Below are 23717 nucleotides of genomic sequence, written 5' to 3' on the forward strand. Positions count from 1 at the left end.
TGGAGTATAATTGCTTTACAATGGTGTGTTAATTTCTGCTTTTTAACAAAGTGAATCAGTTATACATATACATAGGTTCCCATATCTCTTTCCTCTTGCGTCTCCCTCCCTCCCACCCTCCCTATCCCACACCTCTAGTGGTCACAAAGCACCGAGCTGATCTCCCTGTTCTATACAGCTGCTTCCCACTAGCTATCTATTTTATGTTTGGCAGTGTATATATGTCCATGCCACCCTCTCACTTTGTCACAGCTTACCCTTCCCCCTTCCCATATCCTCAAGTCCATTCTCTAGTAGGTCTGTGTCTTTATTCCTGTCTTACCCCTAGGTTCTTACTAGTCCTTCAAAGTGCAGTTAAAATTCCACTTGTCTCAATTATTTCACTACTATTAAAGAGTAGTATACTTAGGACATAATTAGGTTATTAAAGAAACAAAATTCAATTGAGCATATTTTAAAGTTTTAATTGGCTTTACTGAATGATTCATAGATCAGGCAACATCCCATTTAGCAAGTAAAGAGTAGCTCCAAAGGGCTACACAGAAAGGTTTCTAAAGGCAAAACAAGAAGTCATACATTCTGGAAAAGGCAAACCTATGGAGAGAGTAAAAAGATTAATTGTTCCCTGGGGTTGGGGCAGGGAGAATGAATAAGTGGAGCACAGAGGATTTGTCATTATCTATTTGTCCAAACCCATAGAATACACAATACCAAAAGTGAATCCCAATGTAAAATATGGATTTTTTATGGTTATGCTGTGTCAGTGTAGGCTCATCACTTATAACAAATATGCCTCTCATGGGAGATATGGATAGTGGGGGACACTGCATTTGAGGAGACAGATTGTATATGGAAAATCTCTGTACCTTCTCCTTTTTGTGGAAAAAAATGGATCTTATTAGGTGGATTACCTCATCTTCCTTTGGGGAATGGAAAGGGCCTGTGTGACAGGTTACCTCATTGGTGTTCACCAGAAAATTACTGATTGACCTGTTAAGACTACATTTCTGGGGGAATTTGAATGTTCGGTTAGGTTAGGAATTAAGTCCCTTTTTGGTTACATGGCATAACGTAAGTGACTCAATCTGGAGCTTGTGGTTTTCTTTTTAAGAAGACGAAGTTATATAAAAACCTCATTGACACCCCTAAATTGGAAAGGAGAAAGAAGACAATAGGGTTATCCCAATCAACTAGTAGTAAACTAGCTAGGAAACTATACTTCCTTTGAAATGGTGCTTGCAGTGAACAGACAGTTATGTCGTTGTAGAAGAGCTTCTTTCCAGAGGTAATAATCATCCAAGGGATGACAGAAAGAAAATTAAATCAACAGAGCAAGGCCTCTTCTGCCATGAGAATTAGCTAAGAAAGTAGGAGTGGAATGCATATTTCTCAGGAATCTGCTCCATTGAGCAGACAACTTCTGTTTGGATCCTGTGGTCACAGTAAGCTTAGAGTGAGTGCTTTAGAATGAGCCCTTGGACCATATGGGTACAGCAAACAGTTAGTTGGCATAATGGTGTGACTTTGCTGAAACAATCACTCCTTTCAGAAAATTAGAGAAAAATAAAGATGCCTATGAAAAGACACAATCTAAGGGAAAACTCCTATGAAGATTTGGAAAATGGTCATTCTGACAATTTCCTATAGAAAGCAGAACAAAATTTTAGAATATTTTATATGCTTAGAAAATTATTCAAGAGGGTAGATTAACTGAGAAGAGTAAGCCACCATAAAGGAGGAATAATCTGAGATCATGAAAGATTACATAGGAAGAAAATCTTATTTGCAAAATTAAGAAAAAATGAAGAGCAGCTAGATAATGTTAAACAACTTACAGTTCTGTCAAATGATAACCATATAATTAGAGGATAGATAAGATATATGAAAGAATGAGGCAGGATCTCTTGTAACTTACAGTAATCTCAGAAAGGCACACCTAAACTGAGTTGAAACAATGGTTAAAGAATTGTACAAATAAGAATTTTTAGGAAGAGGATATGCTTGTGTCAGAGTATGCAAATCACCATGCACCAAGAAATATTAAAGAACAGAAAGATATTAGAACACAAAATTTACTTGTTTTGAATTTCCAAATAAAAAGAAAATCATATAAAGTCAAAAGTGAAATACTTAAAGCAAATAATAATAATAATAGCTATTAATAAAGAGTAGATTCAGATATTTTCTTATACCACTAAATACCAAAAGATAAGCAATGTATACTCACAGGTTTTGAAGGGAGGTGATTGTGACCAAAAACATCCATAGTCAGGGGTGTTGCTCATGTCTGAGAAAAACAAGATATTTTAAAACATTCTAGGAGAAATTTGAGAAGATGGCAGAAGAGTAAGACGCAGAGATCACCTTCCTCCCCACAGATACATCAGAAATATATCTACACGTGGAACTGCTCCTATAGAACACCCACTGAACGCTGGCAGAAGACCTCAGACCTCCCAAAAGCAAGAAACTCCCCACATACCTGGGTAAGGCAAAAGAAAAAAGAGAAAACAGAAACAAAAGAATAGGGACGGGACCTGCACCAGTGGGAGGGAACTGTGAAGGAGGAAAGGTTTCCACACACTAGAAGCCCCTTTATGGGCAGAGACTGTGGGTGCTGGGGGAGAAGCTTTGGAGCCACAGAGGACAGCACAGCAACAGGGGTGTGGAGGGCAAAATGGAGAGAATCCTGCACAGAGGATCAGTGCTGACCAGCACTCACCAGCCCAAGAGGCTTGTCTGCTCACCCGCCGGAATGGGCGGGGGCTGGCAGCTGAGACTTGGGCTTCGGTCAGATCACAGGGAGAGGAATGGAGTGGGCGGCATGAACACAGCCTGAAGGGGGCTAGTGCGCCACAGCTAGCCGGGAGGGAGTCCGGAAAAGGTCTGGAGCTGCCGAAGAGGCAAGAAACTTTGTCTTCCCTCTTTGTTTCCTGGTGCACGAGGAGAGGGGATTAAGAGTGCTGCTTAAAGGAGCTCCAGAGACGGGGAGAGCCACGGCTATCAGCGTGGACCCCAGAGACGGGCATGAGATGGTAAGGCTTCTGCTGCAGCCACCAAGAAGCCTGTGTGTGAGCACAGGTCACTATCCACACCTCCCCTCCCGGGAGCCTGTGGAGCCCGCCATTGCCAGGGTACTGTGATCTAGGGACAACTTTCCCAGGAGAACACAAGGCACACATCAGGTTGCTGCAACATCACACCGACCTCTGCCGCCGTAGGCTCGCCCCACATCCATAGCCCTCCCTAGCCACCCCCCCCCCGCCTGATTGAGCCACAGCCCCCGAATCAGCTGCTCCTTGAACTGTGTCCTGTCTGAGCGAAGAACAGATGCCCTCAGGTGACCTAAAGGCAGAGGCTGTTCCAAATCCAAAGCTGAGCCCAGGGAGCTGTGCGAACAAAGAAGAGAAAGGGAAATAACTCCCAGCAGCCTCAGGAGCAGTGGATTTAATCTCCACAATCAACTTGATGTACCCTGCATCTGTGGAATACCTGAATAGACAACGAATCATCCCAATTTGAGGAGGTGGACTTTGGGAGCAAGATATATTATTTGTTCCCCTTTTCCTTTTTTTGTGAGTGTGTATGTGTAGGCTTCTGTGTGAGATTTTGTCTGTATAGCTTTGCTTTCACCATTTGTCCCAGAGTTCTGTGCATCCATTTTTTTTCTTAAAAATTTTTTTTCTTAATAATTATTTTTTATTTTAATAACTTTATTTTATTGTACTTTATTTTAATTTATCCACTTTCTTTCTTTCTTTCTTTCAATTTTCTCTCCCTTTTATTCTGAACCATGTGGATGAAAGGCTCTTGGTGCTCTAGCCAGGAGTCAGTGCTGTACCTCTGAGGTAGGAGAGCCAACTTCAGGACACCGTTCCACAAGAGACTTCCCAGCTCCATATAATATCAAATGGCAAAAATCTCCCAGAGATCTCCATCTCAATGCCAAACCCAGCTTTACTCAACGGCCAGCAAGCTACAGTGCTGGACAACCTATGCCAAACAACTAGCAAGACAGGAACACAGCCCCATCCAATACCAGAGAGACTGCCTAAAATCATAATAAGGCCACAGATACCCCAAAACACACCACCAGACAAGGACCCGCCCACCAGAAAGACAAGATCAAGCTTCATCCACCAGACACAAGCACTAGTCCCCTGCACCAGGAAGCCTATACAACCCACTGAACCAACCTTAGCCCCTGGGGACAGACACCAAAAACAACGGGAACTATGAATCTGCAGACTGTGAAAAGGAGACCAAAACACAGTAAGTTAAGCAAAATGAGAAGACAGAAAAACACACAGCAGATGAAGGAACAAGATAGAAACCCACCAGACCTAATAAATGAAGAGGAAATAGGCAGTCTACCTGAAAAAGAATTCAGAATAATGATAGTAAAGATGGTCCAAAATCTTACAAGTAGAATAGACAAAATACAAGAAACGTTTAACAAGGACCTAGAAGAACTAAAGAGCAAACAAACAATGATGAACAACACAATAATTGAAAATAAAAATTCTCTAGAAGGGATCAGGAGCAGAATAACTGAGACAAAAGAATGGATAAGTGATCTGGAAGATCAAATAGTGGATTAACTACTGAAAAGCAGAATAAAGAAAAAAGAATGAAAAGAACTGAGGAAAGTCTCAGAGACCACTGAGAAAACATTAAATGCACCAGCATTCGAATTATAGGCATCCCAGAAGAAGAAGAGAAATATAAAGGGACAGAGAAAATATTTGAAGAGATTATAGTTGCAAACTTCCCTAATATGGGAAATGAAATAGTTAATCAAGTCCAGGAAGCACAGACAGTCCCATACAGGATAAATCCAAGGAGACACACACAAAGATACCTATTAATCAAACTATCAAAAATTAAACACAAAGAAATCATATTAAAAGCAGCAAGGGGAAAGCAACACATAACACACAAGGGAATCCACATAAGGTTAACAGCTGATCTTTCAGCAGAAACTCTGAAAGCCAGAAGGGAGTGGCAGAACATATTTAAAGTGATGAAAGAGAAAAACCTACAAACAAGATGACTCTACCCAGCAAGGATCTCATTCAGATTTGATGGAGAAATGAAAACCTTTACAGACAAGCAAAAGCTGAGAGAGTTCAGCACCACCAAAGCAGCTTTACAACAAATGGTAAAGGAACGTCTCTAGGCAAGAAACACAAGAGAAGGAAAAGACAATAACAATACAATAACAAACCTAAAACAATTAAGAAAATGGAAATAGGAACATACATATCGATAATTATCTTAAATGTAAATGGATTAAATGCTCCAACCAAAAGACACAGACTGGCTGAATGGATAAAAAACAAGACCCGTATGTATGCTGTCTACAAGAGACCCACTTCAGACCTAGGGACACATACAGACTGAAAGTGAGGGGATGGAAAACGATATTCCATGCAAATGGAAACCAAAAGAAAGCTGGAGTAGCAATTCTCATATCAGACAAAATAGACTTTAAAATAAAGACTATTACAAGAGACAAAGAAGGGCCCTACATAATGATCAAAGAATGATCCAAGAAGAAGATATAACAATTGTAAATATTTATACACCCAACGTAGGAACACCTAATACATAAGGGAAATACTAACAGCCAAGAAAGCAGAAATCAACAGTAACACAATCATAGTGGGGACGTTAACACCCCATGTTCACCAATAGACAGATCATCCAAAATGAAAATAAATAAGGAAACACAAGCTTTAAATGATAATTAAACAAGATGGACTTAATTGATATTTATAGGACACTCCATCCAAAAACAACAGAATACACATGTTTCTCAAGTGCTCATGGAGCATTCTCCAGGATAGATCATATCTTGGGTCACAAATTAAGCCTTAGTAAATTAAAAAAATTGAAATTGTGTCAAGTATCTTTTCCGACCACAACACTATGAGACTAGATATCAATTATAGGAAAAGATCTGTAAAAAATACAAACACATGGAGGTTAAACAATACACTACTTAATAACAAAGTGATCATTGAAGAAATCAAAGAGGAAATTAAAAAACTACCTAGAAACAAATGACAGTGGAGACACATTGACCCAAAACTGATGGGATGCAGCAAAAGCAGTTCTAAGAGGGAAGTATATAGCAATACAATCCTACATTAAGAAACAGGAAACATCTCAAATAAACAACCGAACTTTGCACCTAAAGCAACAAGAGAAAGAAAAACAAAAAAAAAACCCAAAGTTAGCATAAGGAAAGAAATCATAAAGATCAGATCTGAAATAAATGAAAAATAAATGAAGGAAATGATAGGAAAGATCAAGAAAACTAAAAGCTGGTTCTTTGAGAAGATAAACAAATTGATAAACCATTAGCCAGACTCATCAAGAACAAAAGGGAGAAGACTCAAATCAATAGAATTAGAAATGAAAAAGGAGAAGTAACAACTGACACTACAGAAATACAAAGGATCATGAAAGATTACTACAAGCAATTCTATGCCAAAAAATGGACAACCCGGAAAAAATGGACAAATTCCTAGAAATGCACAACCTGCCAAGACTGAACCAGGAAGAAATAGAAAATATAAACAAACCAAACACAAGCACTGAAATTGAAACTGTGATTAAAAATCTTCCAACAAACAAAAGCCCAGGACCAGATGGCTTCACAGGAGAATTCTATCATACATTTAGATAAAAGCTAAAACCCATCCTTCTCAAACTCTTCCAAAATATAGCAGAGGGAGGAACACTCTGAAACTCATTCTACGAAGCCACCATCACCCTGTTGCCAAAACCAGACAAAGATGTCACAAAGAAAGAAAAATACAGGCCAGTATCACTGTTGAACAAAGATGCGAAAATCCTCAACAAAGCACTACCAAACAGAATCCTACAGCACATTAAAAAGATCATACACTATGATCAAGTGGGGTTTATCCCAGGAATGCAAGGATTCTTCAATATACGCAAATCAATCAATGTGATAAACCATATTAACACATTGAAAGAGAAAAACCATATGATCATCTCAATAGATGCAGAGAAAGTTTTTGACAGAATTCGACACCCATTTATGGTAAAAACCCTGCAGAAAGTAGTCATAGAGAGAACTTCCCTCAACATAATAAAGGTCATATATGACAAACCCACAGCCAACATCATCCTCAATGGGGAAAAGCTGAAACCATTTCCATTAAGATCAGGAACAAGACAAGGTTGCCCACTCTCTCCACTATTATTCAACATAGTTTTGGAAGTTTTAGCCACAGCAATTAGAGAAGAAAAAGAAATAAACAGAAGCCATATCAGAAAAGAATTAATAAAGCTCTCACTGTTTGCAGATGACATGATAGTATACATTAAGAATCCTAAAGCTGCTAACAGAAAACTACTAGAGCTAATCAGCGAATTTGGTAAAGTAGCAGGGTACAAAATTAATGCACAGAAATCTCTGGAATTCCTATATACTAATGATGAAAAATCTGAATGTGAAATTTCAAAAAGCACTCCCATTTACCATTGCAACAAAAAAGATAAAATATCTAGAAATAAACCTACCTAAGGGGACAAAAGACCTGTATGCAGAAAATTATAAGACACTGATGCAAGAAATTAAAGATGGAGAGATAAACCATGTTCTTGGACTGGAAGAATCAACATTGTGAAAATGACTCTACTACCCACAGCAATCTACAGATTCAATTCAATCCCTATCAAACTACCACTGGCATTTTTCACAGAACTAGAACAAAAAATTTCGCAATTTGTATGGAAACACAAAAGACCCTGAATATCCAAAGCAATCTTGAGAACGAAAAAAGGAGCTGGAGGAATCAGGCTCCCTGACTTCTGACTATAGTGCAAAGCTACAGTAATCAAGACAGTATGGTACTGGCACAAAAAACAGAAAGATAGATCAATGGAACAGGATAGAAAGCCCAGAGACAAACCCACGCACATATGGTCACCTTATCTTTGTAAAGGAGGCAAGAATATACAGTGGAGACAGCCTCTTCAATAAGTGGTGCTGGGAAAACTGGACAGGTACATGTAAAAGTATGAAATTGGAACACTCCCTAACACCATGCATAAAAATAAACTCAAAATGGATTAAAGACCTAAATGTAAGGGCAGACACTATCAAACTCTTAGAGGAAAATATAGGCAGAACACTCTATGACATAAATCACAGCAAGATTCTTTCTGACCCACCCCCTAGAGTAATGGAAATAAAAACAAAAATAAACAAATGGGACCTAATGAAACTTCAAAGCTTTTGCACAGCAAAGGAAACCATAAACAAGACCAAAAGACAACCCTCAGAATGGGAGAAAATATTTACAAATGAAGCAACTGACAAAGGATTAATCTCCAAAATTTACAAGCAGCTCATGCAGCTCAATAACAAAAAAAAAAAACAAACAACCCAAACCAAAAATGGGCAGAAGACCTAAATAGACATTTCTCCAAAGAAGATATACAGATTGCCAACAAAAACATGAAAGAATGTTCAACATCATTAATCATTAGAGAAATGCAAACCAAATCTACAATGAGATATCATCTCACACAGGTCAGGATGGCCATCATCAGAAAATCTGGAAACAATAAATGCTGGAGAGGGTGTGGAGAAAAGGGAACACTCTTGCACTGTTGGTGGGAATGTAAATTAATACAGCCACTATGGAAAACAGTATGGAGCTTCCTCAAAAAACTACACATAGAACTACCATACCACCCAGCAATCCCACTACTGGGCATATACCCTGAGAAAACCGTAATTCAAAAATAGTCATGTACCAAAATGTTCATTACAGCTCTATTTACAATAGCCTGGACATGGAAGCATCCTAAGTGTCCATCAACAGATGAATGGATAAAGAAGATGTGGCACATATATACAATGGAATATTACTCAGCCATAAAAAGAAACGAAATTGAGTTATTTGTAGTGAAGTGGATGGACCTAGAGTCTGTCATATAGAGTGAAGTAGGTCAGAAAAGAAAAATAAATACCATATGCTAACACATTTATACGGTATCTAAGAAAACAAATGGTCATGAAGAACCTAGGGGTAAGACGGTAATAAAGATACAGACCTACTAGACAATAGGCTTGAGGATATGGGGAGGGGGAAGGGTAAGCTCTGACAAAGTGAGAGAGTGGCATGGACATATATACACTACCAAACGTAAAATAGATAGCTAGTGGGAAGCAGCCGCATAGCACAGGGAGATCAGCTCAGTGGCTTGTGACCACCTAAGGGTGGGGATAGGGAGGGTGGGAGGGAGAGAGATGCAAGAGATATGGGAACATATGTATATGTATAGCTGATTCACTTTGTTATAAAGCAGAAACTAACACACCATTGTAAAGTAATTATACTCCAATAAAGATGTTAAAAAAAATTCTGGATTACAAAAGGTGATATGCATGTTCCGTACTGGAAAGTATTATGGGAAGATATACTTTAGCACTTTGTGAAATGAAGAAAATTAAAGAACTTACAAAGGGAATCATTGTATATCAAATGCAGAGTTGATGATAAATATCTGTAGTACCCTTTAAGTGAATATGTCAAAACTAATTATAGAAACCAAATATCTGCTATATAATAATTTAATGTTTTTATCTTAGCTCTGAAGCTCTAGATAAAATGAACAAGAAGTGGAAGTTGTATGATAGGATGGAAAAGAGTTAGGAGTAGAGCGATTAATCCTGAGGTGACTAAAGAGTTATACATCGGAATGAATATAATCTATGGTGGCACATATTTGGAATATATCAGTTCTTCTCCAGTTGATATAGAATGTTAAGGCAGTTGAAATCAAAATACCTACAGTGAGAATAAAAAGGCAGTTTTTGAAACATAAATGTGTGTTGGAGGATCTTGTCTTATGAATTATAAAACTATATAATTAAAACTGATTGTCGTGGACACATGTAAAACAAAATTAAATTTTTAAAGGGCAGAAAGCACAGTAATAATTTAGTATAGCATACATTTCCCTTACTCATTGAGAAAAAAATGGATAATTAAAAATTAAATATTGGGTCAATTGCCAGCATTTAGGGTTAAAAAAGAACCTTTAAAACAAACAACCAACAAAAAACTCCAAAGAATTTTAATGTTATCTCAAAGTATATTTTAAAATATATTCCATATTAAAGACTTAAATATAAAAAAACCATAAACATATTTGGAGAAAATGTTGGTAAGGATTTCTATTGATATTATATTGTTGTAGAGAAGAGCAGTAACAAAATTTAGGGTAATTAATTGCTAAATTTAGCAAGAGAAAAATTAAAAACAAAATTAAAGGACAAATAATAGCAAATTAGCAGTGTTTTCTATGTATATCCCAGAGGAATTCATAATATTCTTAATAGATGAATGGTACTTACAAATCAAAAGTAACAATGAAACAAAAAAATAAACTGGCCACTCTTCATGAGTGAGCCCTTTCGTATCTCTCTAGATAAATTCCTTGAAGCATTCTAGCCTTTCAAATCCTCCAACACCCTTGTGATTGCATGTCTTTCCCCACTAAACTGTAAGCTTCTTGTAGGCATGGTCTTTGCTTATCATGTTCACCTCTATATACTAAATCCTTAGCAGAGGGTTGGATGCATATATAAATTAATACATGTTGGTGTTACTGTTGAAGAATATGAATAAGAATTCACCAATTAGTACATGAAGATGATAATTAAATAAATGAAAATATTATATTCCAGTAGAAATAAAAATGCATATTAAAAATAATATAATAAGTAGTTAGCAAAGGGGAATGGTTGAGGGAGGGATAAAACAGGATTTGGGGATTAACATATACACACCACTATATATAAAATAAATAACCAACAAGGACCTAGTGCATAGCACAGGGAACTCTACTCAGTATTCTGTAATAACCCATATGGGAAAAGAATCTAAAAAAGAATGGATATATGTATATGTATAACTGAATCAGTTTGCTGTACACCTGAAAATAACATAATATTGTAAATCAACTATAGTCCAATATAAAATAAAAATTAAATTAAAATAAATAATAAGTAACAATGCTCACAGTTGGAAAAGATACAATAAATAAGTAAGCACTTTCCTACCATTAATGGGAATAAAAATTGGTGCAAATATTTTAGATTTGCTATAAATGGGTATTGAAAAAGTTTTCTGAATACTCTTTGACCCAGTGATTGTACTTGTAGGAACATTTCTGAAGAAACTAAATATGATAATATTTTGAGATTTTCTTTTTAGGATGTTTATGTTATCACAGCATTGTTTTAATGAAGAAAAAATAAAAATGATTTAAAATGTTCAACATTAAGTTATTGGTTAAATAAAATGATATATATTATTGCAACATAATATTCAGCTTTCAAAATGAATTTGTACAATATGAATTTGTATTCATATTTCAATATGAATATTTAATGATGTGTAATGTCTTTCATTTTTTTTAAAATGTGGATGATACCATATAATGGGTCAAACTTCATTGTCCAACAGAAATGCATAAGGAAAAACTTTAATGTATTGATGTCTGTAAATTGCCTAGTGTGATGATAAAAGTAAGGTACAAAAGAGACTCTGAGGCCCTGAATTGAAATTAATGGTGCTGAACTGGCAAGTCATCTGTTATTTGTTTTTTTAAAACCATGTTTTATATCCTTTTGGACAGTTTTTCTTAGGTAAGTTAAGCACTTCTTCTTGAATTTTTAATTTGAACAATTGACTTAGATGGAAAAAAAGATTCATGTTTAAATAATGAATACTGGGTAAATCTTTCCCATGAGGAAGCACTTCACTAGGCCCGACTGGAAAGTGGTTTCTTTGTCAGTTAATGAGCAAGGGGTGTTCCAGAGTGTTTGGCTTGGAGATCCAGCATTTACAAGACTTAAGTCCCCTACACGAGAAAAGCTAATGGAAGGCCCAGGAAGAGGGAATATTTATTTACTTTCTTTCTTACTTACATACAGCCATCAGTATTTTTGTCTGTGGTCTCTAGGCTCTGATCCAGTTTTTGTTTTTCAACTAACAGAGTCTTTTTCTTTAGCAAGAATATGAGGAAGTAACTTACATCATTATTTATTAAAATATACAGATTTTCCAAATGTATGCCCTTTCTCCTCTTGGTAATTCCCACCCACCACTCAATAAAATCATTTTTCAAAGCTCATTGTTTGTTATTTTCTTCTTTTAAACACACTATTCAGAGAAAAAAAATCACTGGAGATTCACATTATTCTAAACAATTTATGAGAAAACCTGTCTGGTTGTATTTCCCAGTAGAAAGGGCTGGGGCATTATTAAATGATTTGTTATCATTTTCTTCTGTAGACACCAAAAGATGAGACAGAAAAATCAAAGTTAATTAAGTAAAATCAATCCAGTTTTTTAAAGCATATATGTGTATATATTTTATATATGATTGCATTTTATAAATGTGTTTTTAAGTTTTGCTTTCTATATACATATGTATGAATATGGATGGGTGACATTCATTTTAAAAACTTTATTTTCACTCATTTCATATTTGAAGATGTAACTATAAAATGTACTAAATGGAAAACAGGAAAGCATGCCAACCACCAAGCTGATGGGAGACATCTGAAAAAAATTAGATACATTTTCAGAAGTACTTTTCCATTTCATCTCTGTGCCCCTGGCTAGTATGTTCTTTGTACACTGGATTCCAGTTTCAGAGATGTTGCCAAACATGCAGGGTGAGTGTATGGGCCTTGTGTCTCCTTCACTGATCAGATACAGCCAGGGAAATACTTGGGCCAAGCCCCCTGCCATGAATGTATGTGCCACTGATTCTGGTGAGTGTGTATGCATACACACACACACACACACACACACACACACACACACACACACACACACACACTTCATTTACTTGCTTTTTGTAAGGGGGTACTGGTGTAAGGAGAGAGGTTATTAAGATATTCAAGAAATAAATACAATTAAATCAATTACAGGACATGAGTAGAGGGCTTGCTCAATAAAAGCAACAGTAAATGCTTATCTACTCAATGTGTCTTGGGAAAGGCAATACATGCTGTTTCAGTAACTCTTCCTCACTCCAATCCCCACCTCCAACAGTCACTCCTCTCACTTTGTCAGGCTACTTAATCTGAGTCTCACTAAAACGAGACATTTCTCACTTAATAAATATCTTTAAAACTTGCTTCTCTGAGGCATTTGCAGTCTAGAAGGGGTCTTTACCTGTTGTTTGCCTACATGCTCTCAGATCTTGGATTCATAATTTTACCCTGCTCTGTTCTGCACAACAGAGCACAGACTCTAGCAAATTCTGTTTCTTAGACACTCTTGCCAACTTGCTTCAGGTTAGATTTGGCCCTGGTGAGAGAACGTAGAACAGAAAAAGGAGGGAAAAAAAGGTGCTTGTTCCCTCCTTTTGACTGCTGGTGGCCTCTCAGAGAGTTGTGTCGCCGTTGTGACCCCAGTTCTCTTAGCAAACCACCTCCTTTCTAGATTCTGCCTCTTGCAGATGGTTCCAGCTTCTAGAATCTGGTAAACTTCCTCCTTCCATTGTACCATCAGACCTCTTGCTAATCTGTGGGTCACTTTATCATCCCCTATCTGCCCTTTCAGCTATTAAAATGTCCTTATAGCTAATTTTGCATATTTTTTTCCTCTATCTAATTACCTGGGATAGATTCTGTTTTCCTTACTTGATCCTGAGTGGCACAAAGAAAAAAAGGCCAAGTGGAAGGAGTGCAAAGGAGTCAGATCACACTGGAGGAATTCAGACTGCCTTCTTTACTTAATCATAATGCTCCCTAACAGCACAAAGATTTGTCACTTCTTGTTCCATCCCATATTCTTTATCTCACATGGCTTTCTTTTTTAATATCTCAACTTCATGAGATATTTGGGAAAGTACATGAGATTTGAAGCAGGCCATTTCTTAGCTGTATGACCTAAGGAAATTTCTCCAAGTCTCAGATTTCTGTCCCCAAAATGGTACCACATTCTCTGTCTTGATGAACTCAACTAAAATAATATATGTGGAGTCACTTTGTAAATTGTACAACTCTATTTAATAATGAGGCACAGAAGGTGCTTTACAAATCTGTCTATATGTGCACATTAGAATGCTTTATACATTTATCAGGGATGTTTTAATGAGCACTATTTCGATCTAAGGGAACTGACTCTTCAAATATCCTAAAGGTGGGGGATTATTATTAAGTTACCAAAATAGGGAAAAACACATTCAAGGTATTTGAACAAAAATTTGAGGGAAGTTTTGTACCTTACTTAGATCTCAAGTAACTGGAAGCAGATAGTAATCTGCTCAACCTATTGACAAGCTGATCTTGACTAAATAGATTTAAAAAATTCATTTTTTCATTCAACATAGGATACTGGATTATTTTGTACCAGTGTACCTCGTACTTGGAAAGTTTTGTTCACTTGGATAGTATATCAAGAACCCTAAAATAAAGTAAACAAGATCACATTTTTCTGAGAGACTTGATACATCTTTAGAAAACATTATATACAGTTAAGCCAAATTCAAAAAAATAAACATATGTGCAATCAAAAGAACCTTGGATTGAAAGGCAGGAAAGTGATGGCCTAGTGTGTAAGTCAGCTAATGTTACAATAATGCCTTGGAAGAAAGCATCCCAAAATTTAGTGACTTATTGCAGCAAGTATTTTCCTTTTCAAGTTTGCAGGTTGCCTGGAACCCTGCTTGGCTTGGTTCACAGATCTCATTAGTTTTCTTGGGCCAGTGCCTATGCCTGGTGTGTACTCTTGGCAAATGACAGGAGTGCAAGAGGGTGAGCAGAAACATGTGATAACATATTGACATTTTGGTCCAGAAGAGTCAGACTGACACTTCAGCTTGACATGGTCAAATTTAGCATGAACGGAGCAGGGAAATACATTTTGCTCACTCCACTGAATTGTATGGAATCATGAAATCTCATGGCAGAGAACATAGAAGTATAATTCTAACAAAGGGGGAAACATGAAAACTTATGAAAAAAGATTCAAACAACCATGTCTTGTTTTAAATCTGTCACCAACTGGACAGACAATAAGATTTCAGTAAGGTTGGGCCTTCATTTTTATGTAAAACTAAGAAGAAATTTGATTTGGATCTAATTTCCTATCCAGTTCTTCATTTAGAATGAATGACAAACTCATTGCTATAATTTTTACACCTTAATATTATATAACAATAAAGGTTTTACCCATGAAATGAATAAAATTAATAGGATTACACTGGAAGAACTTACCTATTTCAGAGAACAAGCATTTTAAAGGAGTTTTATCATGAGTTTATATGCCTAGATGACATTAATTACACATAAACAATTTCACGTGAATAGTAATAGAGTCTTTAAAAAAACATTTACTTAGAATATTTGTTATCTAGTTAATTTTATTTATTACATATAGACCATATTTTGATTAATTAGATATACCACGATTTTAGATGACACCATGCTCCAATTTGCTCCCGTTTTAAGGGTTGATAGTTCAAAAATTCCTGTTTGCTCTTCTCCTCAGGAGACAGCCAGTCCTGGCACAATTCCCAAATCACTGAATGAGATCAGGGCATCTGGTTTCCAGTTCTGGCTCTGTCACCTCATTACCACGTGACTCTGGACAAATTGATGGTTTTGTGCCTTTATTCCTCTGAAGAATGAGGAGTCACTGCTAAACTTCTTCACTCAGAGGACTAGAGAAGTGATCAAGGGAGATTCCATATGTAAAAACACTTTGAGAAACTAAGTCTTGAGCATATTGAACAGTTTCATTAAGAGAGTATGTTTTAATAGGTTTTATTATTATTTAAGTATGGTAAGGCCGTAGATCAGGATACAATTGCTGTTGAAAAGGTATTCTATTATATTCACAGTTCCCAAGAAAGGGAGTATATGTCATACAACAAGGGAGCCACAGACATGGGAAATCACTGGGGGTCAGTCATGAGGCAGAGGGAGAGAGACGAACAGTGCACAATCTTCTTTATTGTGTTTTCCATGGGAAGGAATGAGCTAAATAGAGTATGAGGATTTAGAATTGGCTAGTTTGAATAATTTAACAGGCTCTGGGTCGTGGTGACAGTCCCTTGTTGTCTGGTACATTGACCTAGGGTTATTAGGATGTGTATATAGTGCTTCAGAGTGTGAGAACCCTATAAGAAGGGTGGTTGAGGGTGCAGACTCTGGATTTGTATTGTTTGTATTTACAAGTGCACACCCAAGAGAAGGTCTCCTCCTGAGAAGTGATGACAATGAGGAAGGCAGGAGGCCAAAGAAAGGTAACTCAGGCATATTATTATGTTGTACAGAACAAGGTGTGTCCAGTATAGGCATGCAGGGCAGATATTAAAGCATCAAATTTACAAAAGCTAGAAATAGTTAACACTGGATCCTGAGGGATCCAGCAAGAAAAACTTGCTGGATCCTGATGCTGGACTAAATACTTGTGTGTTCCTAAATTTCCTAGATATCTCTCTTTCATTAAATATATTTTAATATTACTGTTTATGCAGGTGTCTCCTTCATTACTCTTCACGTTTTTTAAGGACTGAAACTGTACATCATTAATTTTTGTGTCTCTAATTTCAAACACAGTAGTACAATTGAAGTATTCATAAATTGTAGCTGTAATAATTTTTATTATCACTATTACGATGTTTTTGAATAAATGGATAAATAAATGAATAAACAAATGCAAAAGAGGACATAATAGGATCTGAGGCAGAAGTAATAATGGGGGACAAACAGTAAAATAAATACCATGCCTTTCTCATAGGGTTTTTTCCGGTGTCAAGATAAAATGATATTGTTCAGAAAAATCATCAAAAGAGAGTAAGTCAGAAAAAGAACAACAAATACCATATGCTAACACATATATATGGAATCTAAAAAAAAAAAAAAGGTCATGAAGAACCCAGGGGCAAGACGGGAATAAAAACACAGACCTACTATAAAATGGCCTTGAGGATATGGGGAGGGGGAAGGTTAAGCTGGAACAAAGTGAGAGAGTGGCATGGACATATATACACTACCAAATGTAAAATAGATAGCTAGTGGGAAGCAGCCGCATAGCACAGGGAGATCAGCTCAGTGCTTTTTGACCACCTAGAGGTGTGGCATAGGGAGGGTGGGAGGGAGGAAGACACAAGAGGGAAGAGATATGGGGATATATGTATAACTGATTCACTTTGTTATAAAGCAGAGAATAACACACCGTTGTAAAGCAATTATACTCCAATAAAGATGTTAATAAAAAAGAGAATAAGATAAACAAGGCATTATATTACTAGGGTAAAGTGAAAGTGAGAGAATATGATTTATTTAAAAATTCATTGGATCTCACAGTTTAGAATGTGTCTTGACAAAGTTATGGAAACTTAATCACCATCACTTTTTTGAAAGACACTTACATTTATTGTCTACTTTCTGCAAAAACCAGAAAACAAGGGTGTTGATGTCAAGGAATGATATCTACAGCTATCGTGAGGACAAGATGGTTGACGTTCAGAAGGGATCAAGTATATCACAGGATGGCTGGAGGCTGGTTTCCAGGATGAAATAAAAAGCACATACAGTAGACCTTTGAATAACAAGGGGTTTAGGAGTGTGACTCTCCACTGAGTTGAAAATGCACATGTAAATTATATTTGGACCTCTGTATCTATGGTTCCTCTGTAACCACAGTTCCACAACTGAGGATTCAACCAACGATGTATTGTGTAGAACTGTAGTATTTACTATTAAAAAAAATGTGTGTATATTTGGATCTGCACAGTTCAAACCTATGTTTTTCAAGAGTAACTGTATTTGGAAAGAACTGTATTACAATAGTGTCCAACTTTATCCAATAGCCTCATGCAAAAAAACTGATGGGATTCCAGGAGGAATGTTTTCTACTACTTCTTCAAAGGGTTAGTTGTTGCCAACTGAGCTGATGTCTGATATTCTTTTCCAAAAGGAATTGTTGTATGTCAAATATCCAGTTAGAAGTAGAAATATGTGCAAAAATAACTCACAAAGAATTTATTATTATGGAATTATAGGAGTAAATGGCTAATTTTAAAACACTTCTCAAAGCAAATTTTGATAAGGGAAGGAGAGAGCTCAGAACAGTTGCCAGGTGCCCTCTCAGGGCTTCACTCTTTAATGTTTAACTTTGCTGTTGAATGAGAACATACCCAATGGGAAGACCTTGCCATCAACGCTTCCTCTTCTCACTGCTAACTTCTGTCACCTCCCTGTTGTCCTCTGCAGTGCCCATCTGGTAGCACTTTACTCTCCTCCAATCTCTACTCAGGACAGAGCTACACCATGTGCAGTTCACTGGGTGAGGCTTTCAAGATAGGATGGGTGGCAGGGTGAATGCATGGCAGATTAAGAAAGAATAAAGAAAAAGCAAATTACCAAATATAAATGTAGCAAAATTCACAGTGTTTTTAAAGACTGTTCTTTTGACCCCTTTATATTTCAAGGCAGAAAAAAGAGAAGACACATTTCTGGTTTTCCTCTCCTAATTACTTCAGAGCATTAACCAGCTTTGAATTCAGTCTACCAAATGAGCTGTTTCCACACCCAAGAAGCATTATTATCAACCAGTTCAAAAGTGTTCAACATAGGGACACCATCAAAACCCAAACTGACATTCTGTTTCTCATTTCTAGTAAACAATTAAAGAAAGCTAATCAACACATAGGCCTCTGTCAGGGACTAGGCATTAATTGTGCCATGGAGTTGTGTGCAGACTCCACAAACTCATTTTAATTTTACACAAATGAACATTTTAATTTTGCACCTAATGAAGGGTGCAGCTCCCATTTAAAAATAACAGCAACAACCTGTGAAGTCATGATAGAAAACAGAAGCTACATTTTCAAATCATATCTATATTGGAATTTCACAACTGTAGCATGATTTGAAAATGTTAATTAATTCCTGAAATGAACAGTAAGCCAAAGGGACAATTTTAGAAGAGTATCAAAACTTGTCATTTAATTAGTAAATTAAGTATTTTTATCTCAAATGTTTCTCTATTTAATTAGTATGCACTGTAGATAAAATTTCACACCAGCTCAATATTTTCAAGATAAATGGCTTTGCTTATTTTTTTTCATTTATCAATCCAGTAATTTTTCAGAAAAAGGTTGAGCTTGGGTGGTAGGAAGGTGAGGGAATAGGAGGTGAGGGAATAGAGTACTTGTTCTGGAGAATCATATATTTCAGAGAGGAATGAGGAGGAAATTTCTATTTTAAGATACTACTCTCATATCTATAGCATAGGATAACAGAGCTTGAGGAGTTTTAGGGCTCATCTAGTCCAATACCTCTTTCCTTAGAGTAAAGTTTTGAGTCTTAGAGAAGTTGAGTGACACATTGGAAGCCATACATCAAGTAGAATGACCTGAACTACTATCTAGGACCCCTGACTCCAAATATAAGTTTTTTCAGATGTCCATGTGTTCATGAAAAAGTATGAAAAGTGTAATTGTAAGGGTGCATAGTAAAACAAGTAGAGTACACGTGAAGAGGACTTTATGATATCAACTACCATTTTAAAGTCTTGGAATACTGAGATTTAACTGGATTAAGTTTGCTTTTAAAGTATTACCAACTAATAATTCATATCTCTAAATGAAGAATTAGTCAGCTTGTTTCATCTCACATTCTGAGAGCAGGTTTTTTTCATTTTGGAGCAAGGTTCCATTAATGTTTCTTAATATAGTATCAAGATATGTCATCTCAGGCTTAACTCATTAGTGCAGTGTCTCTATTTTCTTCTTAATTAAAGAGAAACTGCTGATTCAAGGACAAAAATAGAACCTGATGAAATCTGAATTTATTCCAAGAAAATATTTTGTCTTTTCCTCCAGATGTCAAAAGTGACATATGAGTACATCTTATATGGGAGAGGGGACATACAGCTGCCCTTCCAAGAAGGCAACCTTGGGCTGGAGAATATCACTGATTACTCACCTGTCGTCTCCAGATACAGGAGCTATAATCCAGGATCACTTGTGATAGAATGTCTTCAGCCTAGAAGTTGCCTTAACTATCCTGAGCCCTCCACAAGAATGAGTAAGGAGCACTAAGGGAGTTGAATATAAATTAATCAGTTAAACAAATTTTAATGACTACAAACTACTCAAAGAGCTTGGTGGGCTAAATATGATACTTTTCTCGAAGTTATTGCAATTAATTTGAGGTAAAGAATTCATGTATGCATAAAACATTTAAAAATAATTTAAAAATATGTGCTAAATGTCTAATGAGAGGTATAAAATATAAAGTCTCAGGAATGGAAAGTTTCATTAGTTTATGTAAATAGGTCTTGTGGATATAGGCAAGAGCCAGGATTTGTAAGTTGCTTCACTCTCACCACCAGCAGAAATGGGAATCTTGTTATTTCTGTCTTTGCTACCTGCTCATCTGAATTTTGACCTACTGCCTCCGTATGATATATTCAAGATTGTCATCTAAGTCTTTATTTGCAGAAGTCTCCAAGCTAGCTGGAGTCATTTATGTCCTAGGGCTATATCTTTCCCAGCCTTAAGGCTCTATCTGGTGTCCAGGTCATTTTCAGTCTGACTTACCCCTCTGTGAAGCCACATAAACACTTGAACTGACTGAGTGAGTTGCAAAGATACTAATTTTGTGCTTTCAAGTTCCAGCAGAAACTATATCTAGGCTTACAATGAATTTTCCAATATAGTTTCTTTTTTTATCTATTAATTGCCTCTGTTGTTTTGTTTTTTTTTTGTTTTTTTTTTGTTTTGTTTTGGTTTTTTTTGTGGTACGCGGGTCTCTCACTGTTGTGACCTCTCCCGTTGTGGAGCACAGGCTCCAGACGCGCAGGCTCAGTGGCCATGGCTCACGGGCCCAGCCACTCCGTGGCATGTGGGATCTTCCCAGACCGGGGCACGAACTCGTGTCCCCTGCATCGGCAGGCGGACTCTCAACCACTGTGCCACCAGGGAAGCCCAAGTATCATTAGGTCACATTTGTTTATTTTTGTTTTTACTTCCACTTTGCTGGGAGGTGGGTCAAACAGGATCTTCCTGTGATTTATGTCATAGAGTGTTCTGTTTATGTTTTCCTCTAAGAGTTTGATAGTGTCTGGTTTTACATTTGGGTCTTTAATCCATTTTGATTTTATTTTTGTACACAGTGTTAGGGAGTATTCTAATTTAATTTTTTTACATGTAGCTGTCCAGTTTTCCCAGCACCACTTATTAAAGAGGCTGCCTTTTCTCCACTGTATATTCTTGACTCCTTTATCAAAGATAAGGTGACCATATGTGCATGGGTTTATCTCTGTGCTTTCTATCCTGTTCCATTGATCTATATTTCTCTTTTGGGCCAGAACCATACTGTCTTGATTACTAGAGTTACTGAAGTCAGGGAGCCTGATGCCTCCTGTTTTTCTTTCTCAAGTTTGCATTGGCTATTCAGGGTCTTTTGTGTTTCCATACAAGTAGCAAAATTTATTGTTCTAGTTCTATAAAAAATGCCACTGGTAGTTTGATAGGGATTCCATTGAATCTGTAGATTGCTTTGGGTAGTATAGTCATTTTCACAATGTTGACTCTTCCAATCCAAGAACCTGGCATACCTCTCCATCTGTTTGTATCATCTTTAATTTCTTTCATCAACATCTTATATTTTTCTGCATACATGTCTTTTGTCTCCTTAGGTAAGTTTATTCCTAAGTATGTATTCTTTTGCAATGGTAAAGTGGAGTGTTTCCTTAATTTCTCTTTCAGATTTTTCATTGTTAGTGTATAGGAATGCAAAAGATTTCCGTGCATTAATTTTGTATCCTGCTAGTTCACCAAATTCGTTGATTACCTCTAGCAGTTTTCTAGTAGCATCCTTAGGATTCTCTATGTATATTATCATGTCATCTGCAAACAGTGACAGTTTTACTTCTTTTCCAATTTGGATTCCTTTTATTTCTTTTTCTTCACTGATTGCTGTGGCGAAAACTTTCAAAGAAAGCTATGTTGAATAATAGTGGTGAGAGTGGGCAACCTTGTCTTGTTCCTGATCGTAGGGGAAATGGTTTCAGTTTTTCACCATTGAGAACGATGTTGGCTATGGGTTTGTAATATTTGGCCTTTATTATGTTACATTCCCTATATAAGACTTTCAGGAGGGTTTTTTTCATAAATTGGTGTTAAATTTCGTTGAAAGTTTTTTCTGCATGTATTTAGATGATCATATGGTTTTTTTCCTTCAATTTGTTAATATGCTTTATCTCATTGATTGATTTCCATATACTGAAGAATCATTGCATTCCTGGGATAACCCCAGTTGATCATGGTGTATGATCTTTTTGATGTGCTGTTGGGTTCTGTTTGCTAGCATCTTTTTGAGGATTTTTGCATTTATGTTCATCAGTGATATTGGCCTGTAGTTCTTTTTTCTTGTGACATCTTTGTCTGGTTTTGGTATGAGGGTGATGGTGGCCTTGTAGAATGAGTTTGGGAGTGTTCCTCTCTCTGCAATATTTTAGAAGCATTTGAGAAGGATGGGTGTTAGCTCTTCACTAAATGTTTGAGAAAATTCACCTGTGAAGCCATCTGGTCTTGGGTTTTTGTTTCTTGGAAGATTTTTTTTTTAACATCTTTATTGGAGTATAATTCCTTTACAATGGTGTGTTAGTTTCTGCTTTATAACAAAGTGAATCAATTATACATAAACATATATCCCCATATATCTTCCCTCTTGTGTCTCCCTCCCTCCCACCCTCCCTATTCCACCCCTCTAGGTGGTCACAAAGCACGAGCTGATCTCCCTGTGCTATGGGGTTGCTTTCAACTAGCTATCTATTTTACATTTGGTAGTGTATATATGTCCATGCCACTCTCTCACTTTGCCCCAGCTTACCCTTCCCCCTCCCAATGTCCTCAAGCCCATTCTCTAGTAGGTCTTTATTCCCATCTTGACCCTGGTTCTACATGACCTTTTTTGTTTCTTTTTTTTAGACTCCATATATATGTGTTAGCATACGGTATTTTTTTTCTCTTTCTGACTTACTCCACTCTATATGACAGACTCAAAATCCATCCATCTCATTACAAAAAAATCAAATTCATTACTTTTTATGGCTAAGTAATATTCCATTATATTTATGTGCCACATCTTCTTTATCCATTCATCTTTCAATGGACATTTAGGTTGCTTTCATGTCCTGGTTATCGTAAATAGAGCTGCAATGAACATTGTGGTACATGACTCTTTTTGAATTATGGTTTTCTCAGGATATATGCCCAGTAGTGGGATTGCTGGGTCATATGGTAGTTCTATTTGTAGTTTTTTAAGGAAACTCCATACTGTTCTCCATAGTGGCTGTATCAATTTACATTCCCACCCACACTGCAAGAGGGTTCCCTTTTCTCCACACCCTCTCCAACATTTATTGTTTCTAGATACTTTGGTGATGGCCATTCTGGCCCATGTGAGATGATATCACATTGTAGTTTTGATTTGCATTTCTCTAATTATTAATGATATTGAGCATTCTTTAATTTGCTTGTTGGATTTCTGCATATCTTCTTTGGAGAAATGTCTGTTTAAGTCTTCTGCCTGTTTTTGGATTGGGTTGTTTGTTTTTTGAATATTGTGCTGCATGGGCTGCTTGTAAATTTTGGAGATTAATCCTTTGCCAGTTGCTTCATTT

This window comes from Delphinus delphis, chromosome 13, assembly GCF_949987515.2.
Source record: "Delphinus delphis chromosome 13, mDelDel1.2, whole genome shotgun sequence".
NCBI classification, from domain to species: domain Eukaryota; kingdom Metazoa; phylum Chordata; class Mammalia; order Artiodactyla; family Delphinidae; genus Delphinus; species Delphinus delphis.